This window comes from Urocitellus parryii, chromosome 1 (assembly GCF_045843805.1).
Source record: "Urocitellus parryii isolate mUroPar1 chromosome 1, mUroPar1.hap1, whole genome shotgun sequence".
NCBI classification, from domain to species: Eukaryota; Metazoa; Chordata; class Mammalia; order Rodentia; family Sciuridae; genus Urocitellus; species Urocitellus parryii.
The window spans coordinates 71,874,332-71,883,560 of NC_135531.1; the positions used below are offsets into that span (position 1 = coordinate 71,874,332).

Genomic DNA, 9,229 nt, shown 5'->3' on the forward strand with positions numbered 1-9,229 from the left:
AGTGATTCCATTTTTGTTTAGTGTTTTTCCCTCTCAACTTGGCGGTCAGATCAGGCTAAAAGTAGCAGTGTTTGGTTTGGTGTGTATGCTTATAAAATATTGGTTCTTTTAGCACATAGCTTCCTTTTACTTTTTACAATTTCTCCTTATAAATTCCAAGTAATAGTATTATTGACATTCAGAAATGTTAGCTTATAAATGTGTTGCTCAGAAAGAATGAAACTTTAAAAACTTACTTCAAATCAGAAATGAAACATTGCTCAGTGAAATAACTCTTCTCATTTTAGCAGAATCAGAACATAAAATATTTCTATTGTTTTGTATGAGAAAATCTGGAATGTAGAAACTATTTTCCTTCAATTTGCATCCTACCTATAATCTTTTAGTTCTTCCTGATGTCCATGATTATCTCTAGAACCAAATAAGTGGATTGAGAATTTTCCTTACCCTAGAGAGCTTCTTTTCATCATAAAGTCTAATAAGAAAGCCCCAGACATAACTGCAGTGTCCCAGGCTGCCCTTTTACACAAGAGGAAAGGTAAAATGAGCTGATCAAGTAACAAACTACAAACTGATGCAGGCAGTGAGAACAGAGGACTGGTTTTCTGGCCAGTAATGTCTGCACAAAAGTGGAGAATATGGTTAAAAACATTGGCGGCAGCCAGTTACCGGAATAGCTAGCACTTCCAGGAACAAATGCATTCCTAATGAATTTGTGGACACTGCATTTACCGCAACAACAGCAGGTCTTCTCACACATGCACTCCACAGCACTTGCCTGTGCAGGGCTTATTGACCTGCAAACACTGATGGAAGAGTGGGCTGCCAGGGAGCGAGAGGCAGAGCTGTCCAAAACATCTTGGAAAGGCCTCTAAGAGAATTTTTTAGTGTTTAGAAGACATACTCTTCTTCTTTCTGCCAAAAGTCAGGGTTTTTTTTTTGTTGTTGTTGTTGTTAAAGAATTCAAAGAGTGGAAAAGAAAAAATATATGGGTTTCTAGTGACATAGTCACACAATCCCTTCCAAGACCCACAATACCTGCAGAGATTTTGTTTCATTCCAAGGCAGCCCTGGTTTCTTGATTGTAGTATAAACATACGTTCTGGCTGGCCCAGAAGGCCTTATTTATTTTTTTTTTTCAATGTTCATTTACACCATTTTGCAGTCTGCATGTCTATCAAAGAGTAAGTCTAGCATGAAGAAGTAGCTTTCCAGAGGATACTACCTTACTTAAATACTAATAGTTTGAACCTTGGAACTGCTTAGCCAGACAACAGAGTTTTCTTCACATCTGGATAAAGCCAGGGAAACCAAAATCATCAAATAGTGACATTTTAGTCACTTTGATGTCTCTGGCCAAATCCCATGGGGCCCTAATTGATAAGAAGTTGATATGTCCTAGTAAATATAAAACTACAAGTTTCATTTTGGAAGTTTTTTTTTTTTTTTTTCCCCCTTCTCCTTCCCCTTTGTAGTGCTGGGGATGAACGCAGGGCCTGCTGTATGCAGCCCTCATTTTGGAGGAGTGATTCTTTATGAATTAAAATAAATTTTCTCACTAAGTTTTTTGCATTGTTACACTTGAACAAATTGTCTAAAGTTAAAAATTTCAGACATAACTAATCAAATATTACCTTCTTGTTTTCCTCTATGTAATATCTGATCTTGGAAAATATCCCACTACTAAAATAATTTAATTCTGATAAAATACGATAATTAAAACTAATATGTTGTCACCTATTTTTTTAAGTTTTAAAGTTAAAGTAACAGAACTCTCCAATTAAAGTATTTTGTATTTGAGAACAATAAAAACCAACTGTGATACTAGTTGATGAGATCCAGTAAAATTGCTCATAGGTATCATTGCTATCATATTCTCTTGCTTCCACCCTTAACCAACACAGACAGACACAGTGGTGTCAGAGAAAATTGTAATCAAGCATTTATGCAGTCCTCCATATTCAATCCTCTATATAACTGTGGAGCAAATAAATGACACAGCTGTTTAAAAAAAGCACACTTATTATTGCATTTTACCAGTGACACTACTGAATCAAAACTAAATATCATATCTAGTAAACCCATTTTAATGACCAGTTCCAGACATCAAATTTATGCAGCCCTATTTTCTTGAGGTTGGTGTTCTAATTATTGAACAAATGATTCTATCTTCAAGAGTTGGTTGACTTGCTTATTTGAAACTGCTTCCAATAGTGGTCAACAGTATCCTTCCAGCTGAGATCTGAGGAATCGAAACAGTTCTTTGTGACAGGTGCAAGGGAAGAACATATCAGATAGATAATCAAGACTTGAAAGCATCCTATAAACCTAGCTTTATAAATAGTGAAAGTCACTAACCACCATGTGTCCACACTGAATATCATGGTTTCTATACAATTGAATATTGCTGGCATCTCTTCTTTTCATCTTGGCTATTGACTTATTAGCCTATTTCTCTGGTTAGCACTTACACAAATGGTAATCAACACAAGGGAAAGAATATGTAACAGTCCAATGTGAGACTTTTCAGTAAGTAGTCCAATGATAAGAGATAGATGCCTGATGGAAAATTGTGTAAATGGTGCTTTGAGATTACTTGTAATTGGAAGGTATAGTGGATGCCTAAGGATACTTTGAAAGATCTCCTCTTTCTAGTATGTTTCATTAACTCCAGAGCACCTGTTTTCAAAAGTCTTACAATACTTCCTCTGAATTTGGGTTATTGCTCTATTTGGGGGCATTTTTCAGCAAGTAGGCAGTGGTTTTACTTTATGTAATGCCTGCTCTTGTTCATATTTCTTTCTTATGTGTCCTTAGTCTATTGGAAAAAATTATTAAGTGACTAAATTTTGTGGTAAGAATTTTTTTTTCTGTAATTTCTGCTGGAATGAAAAGATTAGTTGGTTCATATCTGGCCTCCAGTGATAATGTGAAGTGTTAAAAATTTCTAATTTGCCAAGAGATGAGGAGATTTTTTATTTTTAATTTTTGTTGGTAGTTGTGTATGGACAACATGCCTTTCTTTTATTTGTTTATTTTTATGTGGTGCTAAGAATCAAATTCAGTATCTCACGCAGGCTAGATAAGCACTCTGCCACTGAGCTACAGCCCCAGCCTCTGAGATGAGAAGCTTTTATACAGTATTCTACCTGAGCTTTTTTAAAAATTATTAGAGCATATCAATTATACAGAAATATTTCATAATAACATATTTGTACATAGATAAAAACATATTTTTTCCTAAAATCATAATTTGATCAATATTCTTCCCCATTATATTCCCTACCCTCTCCTCTCTCCCCTAGTCTTCATCCTGTTCCTCAACAAACATTGGTATTTAAAAATTTTATTTTATTTTTTTCAGACACATTGAGTCAGGTTCCCATCAAGTGATTTAAATGAAGAGCCTAATTGAGAGACTAAACACAAAAGTGTGAGCAAGGTTATTCAACAAAACTAGTTTTAAGGAGAAGGTAGGCAGACATCAGTAAGTTCTGGAATCCATTAGGCCTTCTGGCAGGAGCTATGGTCACAAAGGGAACAACAACTGCCAGGGACATGATCCCTGAATAAAGAAAGATTCAGGGAAAAAAAAAAAAAAAAGACACAGGCTTCTCTCCTTGCACCACCTGACTTTAGTCAGTAGCTCCCATTTGCTGAATGCTAAGAGAAGCTGGTGGGTGAGGGAGCCCGGGTGGTATGCTAAGGAGATGTTTTTCTCCAGCACATGGAAGAGGTAGAGAAGGAAGAAGGATGTACTGAAGGAGACACATAGAAAATATGCTAGACAGAGGATCAACATCTGGCCAAGATTCCTTGTATAAAGTAAGGGAAGTCCATAAATTTGGGGGGATAATGTGAATAGAGAAAATACGGTAAAGTGGATGTTAGATTGTCTAGTCTAACACTTGTATTTTTACATATGAAACAGATCAGAGAGTGATATGCATCCAATATCACACAGTTAAGAAGCCTTGGTTTCAAGGCTAGAATAAAAAGTTATGAAACATACAAGTGGTATAATAGGAAATTATAATTCAGGAAGTTAATTTGGCAACAATATATAGAAGAGAAGGATATTGGAGGCAAAGACACAAGTTATGAAAATATTGATAAAAAGTCTGGAAGCCCAAGGAATGTGAATATGTTAGCAGCCGGCTCAGGGCCCCTGGGAGTTTGGTGGCTGTGAAGGGCTGTTCAGAACATTGAGCTGCTAGGGGCCATGGACAGCCTCCCATATTACCAAGGACATGCTGTCAGGGCCTCATTCTAAGACCCCAGAAGAGCCAGCAGCCACCACCAAGAAGTATAGTATGCATGTGGAAGACTAGGAGAACTTTCCCTGGATGATGGCATGGGGTATGATGACCATCCAAAGTTCCCTGATTGCTCACAGCATGAGAGGGATCCATGGTATGACTGGGACCACATAGACCTAAGGTTGAACTGGGGTTAACCAATACACTGGAACCTGGACATGTCCATCATGAACCATGTGAATATATACCACACACCTGTTTCACGGAATACTGTGTGTAAGCACCTTTTTGGCTTCATGGTCTTCAAGATCTTCATATTCTGGGTGAGACAGAATTATCCCACGTAGCAGCCTGTGGAGCTGAGGCAGTATTCTTATAATAATCTGTACTTGGATCAAATAATCTACTGTTACTCTTTGACATAGCAACTGGAATATGTGAGAATTTGGTTAATATATATAGCAGTATATGTCTCCAATATTGAGATGTTTGTAAAGCTGTTGAAATACCATATTATGGATGTACCCATGGATCAAGCAGGGGAGGTAATGGAGCCATGTTATTTATTTTTTAGAGGAAAAATATGTGTCTTTCCTAATTTTTCCTCTGGTCTACTGGAAAGATGACTTGTGTGGACTTTATTTAGTATTTAGTAAGTTCTAAGAATATTTTATTCTTGCATTTGATATTGATAAATTAGCAGATTTCAAAAAATTTCAAATGAGAGAAAATTTGCCTATTTCAGATTATTTGATAATTGTGTTATAACTTGCTTCTTTCTTTCCTGTCTTTTGCTGCCTACCAACAAATAATGATTATATGTAAAAATATTAACAACATTTTGGAAACTAAGATACATAAATTATGTTCTACTTAGTTTGGGCTTACTTGCTGCCATTTAGATGAAAGAGTTTTTAAGAATCAATATGGACATTCTTAGATTTTTTTAGTGAAAAAAAGATGTGTTATCATGGCAAAAAAGAGTTTTAATCACTCAGTCTTCGGGTATATTAATATATTCTATTTGTCCTTCTTGCCAAATAGTTTTATTTGTCTCTCATTCCTGATACTCTGCTCAAACTAGATAAAAGTAAATTGTTTCTCAAAGCAACAAAGTCATTTTAGGCCAATAAAACTGTACCTACTAGTAACTTCTATGTTTAACACTATAACTCTTTCCATACAATTTCATGTTTTGACCTTATAGTACATATACTTATTCTGAAAAAGAAGTTTAACAAATATAGTAATCATCTATACATTTATTTTTATTTCTTTACCCCATTTACATTGCAAAAAATTATAGAAGACTAAATTTTGAAATTTTAATTTTACAAAAATTCTGAATTTTAAGAAATTTACCCAATAGAAAATTGATTTTGAAAAAAAGTCATTCCAAAATAGAATGATAATAATACTACAGAAACTAAAGTTTACTTCAAATAAATCTGATTAAATGATACAAGAATATTTGGGGGGAGGCTAACTTGTGTATTTATTTGCAAATTGATAGGTAAGTGTCCTTAAAGAGCTACCAGCAATTACTTCTTTCCCTTATGAAAAGTTTTATTTTTTCTCATGTTATTTTAACATCAGAAAACAATGATCAAAACCCCAGATATATTAACTCATTCTGCTTTACTCAACTGTATTCAGTTGTATTTAACCAGTTTCTTTGTTAAAGCCAACATTAACTTCTCAAGGAACACTTCTATTCAACTATGACTAACACTTTGAATGTATCAAAGTCTAAATGGTTAGGAGACAGTTCAACCTCTTATGGGTCCTTGTTTTATTACTGAAAGATAAATCTTTGGCATTAGTAGCCCTTATAAAACACCTTGGAGTCATGAAAACCAGCTCTGAATGCAGTAGATAAAAGATCAATCTTATTTTTGGAAGGAATTCTATTATGAGTGTTTTGGTAACTCTGAATGCTCTGTGAGCAGGGGCAGAAATAACCTAAATTACACTAATGTGCATTTCACTGTCAACCACATTACTTTGAGGCTTTACTCTCAGTTTCACACCCTGTCCTGTTCCCAGGTAAAGCTGACTTCTGAAGAAAAGTACAAATTTTCTGGTCTACCAGAGGTAGATCATAAATTGAATTAGGCAGTGTGATATTTCCACTGCCCATTTATAAAGATTTCCACAGACTCTTGGAATGAAACACTTTTAGACATAGTGTTTATTCTTACTTCAAGATATTTATGTTTTCATTATACTATAAATATGAGTTTAAATGCATTTTAAACAAGCTGATGAACAATACCCTTAAACCTTTACAATTTAGTTTTTAGAAGAAAGATGTCATTGTCTAAAGTATAAAATCCAAATATAGTTTGTTGGAGGCAAGAAGTGAAAATGAGAATTTTTTTTCTTTTTTCAGAATAAAATTCCAAATGACTAAGGCACTAACCAGCTGTGAGCTCTCAGTGTGATAAAGGCATGTCAATTTAGTGTTTGTTGAAAGATACACACTTGGTCGTTTATCAGTCATGATGGTTTAGTGCTTACCTTCTGATAACTCTATGGATCATTATCAATGTCTCTAAGAGTCCCAAGTTTCCGTCAGATATTGTTTTGATGATCCATCTTTCACAGATTTGATTCCCAATTGTTGAACTCAGAAGTTATTGAAAAGTTGGAAAAGAGGGTAGAAGAAAGGGAAGTTGAACAGTTCATGTTATTATTCATCATCTTCCCAGTCCTGGTGAGAATTTTGCTGATTTATGTGTTCCCTCATCCCTCTAACTCTGCTCAGTTCCTTTGTAAAAGTTTTTCCTTTTATGATGTGTGTTGGAGAGAGTTGTTCAGGAATGTGAAGAACACTGGCTTACACTGGGATTGAAAACCATGCCTTTGTTATCACTAGTCTGTGTCTGAATATAGCCTAAGCTTCTTTAACAGAGACCAGAAAATACAGAGCCTTCACAAAAGTAGATGTGTATTTCTGTCTCTTATATAACTCTTCAGAAGAAAATGGTCACTGAGGGAAGCCTGGAAAGGGTTCATGGAGCGAAGCTGGTGGATTGACACTACTGTCTTTAAAAGTTTTAACATAATATAATTTAATATATCTATGCATCCAAGAAAGTTTTCTATTTTTGACTTTTGTCAATCCATAGGAAAAGGAGAAGAGAAAAGGGGGTGACCAAACAAAATAATCTTTAAGATGTTAGAGATGTACATGTTCACCCATGTTCCACTAATAATAACTTAGTTATAAGATTCAGGTAGCTAGAAGGGTTACTGGGTGACCATGAAGGCAGGTTACATTATAAAAGAAAAGAAGAGAGAATGAAAAATGTGGGAGATCAGCAACCTTTGTTACAATAACCATATTCTAACTGGCTTAGGTAAGCTAATGTGATACAAATACAATAAGTATAACATAACATGATATAATTGCATAATGTAGCATAATATAATTGCATAACATGTAGGAGACTGTTAGGTAAAATAGTTTAATAAGAAGTCAAATTAAGTTCTACTGAAAAAAATATTGCTTTTTCTCATTTGTAACAGGCATAATAATTTTCCTTGGTACACAGCCTTAAATAACTATCTTTTTGTGAAATATTCAACATTAATAAAGAATGTCAGAAATATGTGCCTAATCCATACTGGTAATGTATCTGATATTTGCAGTTTTCTAGATGAGGAATGAAAATTTTAGTTAGTTATCTACATCTGTTTACTTGGAATTTCCAAAAATAAAATTGCACAACCTAATTTAATATCTTAGTACTCTATTATATAAATTATTAAGCCTTAATAAGTCTTTCAACAGTGAAGGATTCATGAATCATAATTTGTCACTGGTTGGTTTGTCTTTTTTAATATATTTTTATTTTTAATTGACAAAATAATTGCATGTATTTATGGGGTACTGTGTGACACTTCAATACATATATACAATGTATAATGATCAGATTAGGGTAATTGGCAAATCCATCACCTCAAACATTTACCATTTCTTTGTGTTAAAAACATTCAAAATCTTCTCTACTAGCTATTTTGAGATGTATAATTAATAATTGTCAGCCATGGTTATCCTACTGTGCTATAAACCATTAGAAGTTTTTCCTCCTATCCAAGGGCACCCCTATACCTGTTAACCATTTTCTCTCCATCTCTCTTCATCACACCTTTCCTAGGCTTGGGTAATAACTATCTATTCTTTACTTCCATAAGATCAACATTTTAGCTTAAACATATAAGTGAGAGCTTGTGTCAATTGTCTTTGTAGGAATGACTTATTTCCCTTAACATAATGTCCTATAGTCTCATAATTTTGCTATTCATGGCAGCATTTCATTCTTTTTGTACACCACATTTTCTTAATCCATTCATCTGTCAATGGACACCTGTGTTAATTCTGTATTTTGGATATAGTGAATGGTGTTGCTGTAGACATGGAAGTGCAGATGTTGGTTTCACAAACAAATTTCTTTCCTAGAAACTTTTGTATTTAAGGAGAGGTAAGTAGAAGGTCCCTTAAAATAAGAGCCAGCAAAGTATTAATTATAATCATGTGCTTGCATGGAATGGAGTAAAATAGTTCAGGGCACCTTAATTTTCTAGTTGTTCATTGTTGAGGGCAAAGGGAATATGATGTTAAAGGAATAAGTGGAAGAAGGAGTAGTGCTAAAGATAAACATATCATGATTTCAAGCAATGCAGAACAATAATGCTTACACCCAGTCTTCCAAGAGAGGAGCCTAGATATGACCTTCCCCGCTTTTCACAGTTTTCCCTCAGTCTTTAATTCATTATTAAACCTCTGTGTGTAGCCTACATAAGTATCTCGGTTTTATCCCTTGCTCTTTTCTTGGTGTTGCTGGTGGATTCCAAATCTAGATCACAGCAAAGAGTCCTCTAACTAATTTTCCTGTTGCTTATCATAGTTTTGTGCTGGACTACACACTCTGGCCATAGTGCATTCCATGCAATCTGTATCTCTT

General features: G+C 34.5%; 1 pseudogene; it reads left to right on the forward strand.

The window, feature by feature from the left end:
* The first annotated feature begins 4,144 nt into the window (after positions 1-4,144).
* On the forward strand, positions 4,145-7,429 carry LOC113196725 (NADH dehydrogenase [ubiquinone] 1 beta subcomplex subunit 8, mitochondrial-like; annotated as a pseudogene).
* The last annotated feature ends 1,800 nt before the right edge of the window (positions 7,430-9,229 follow it).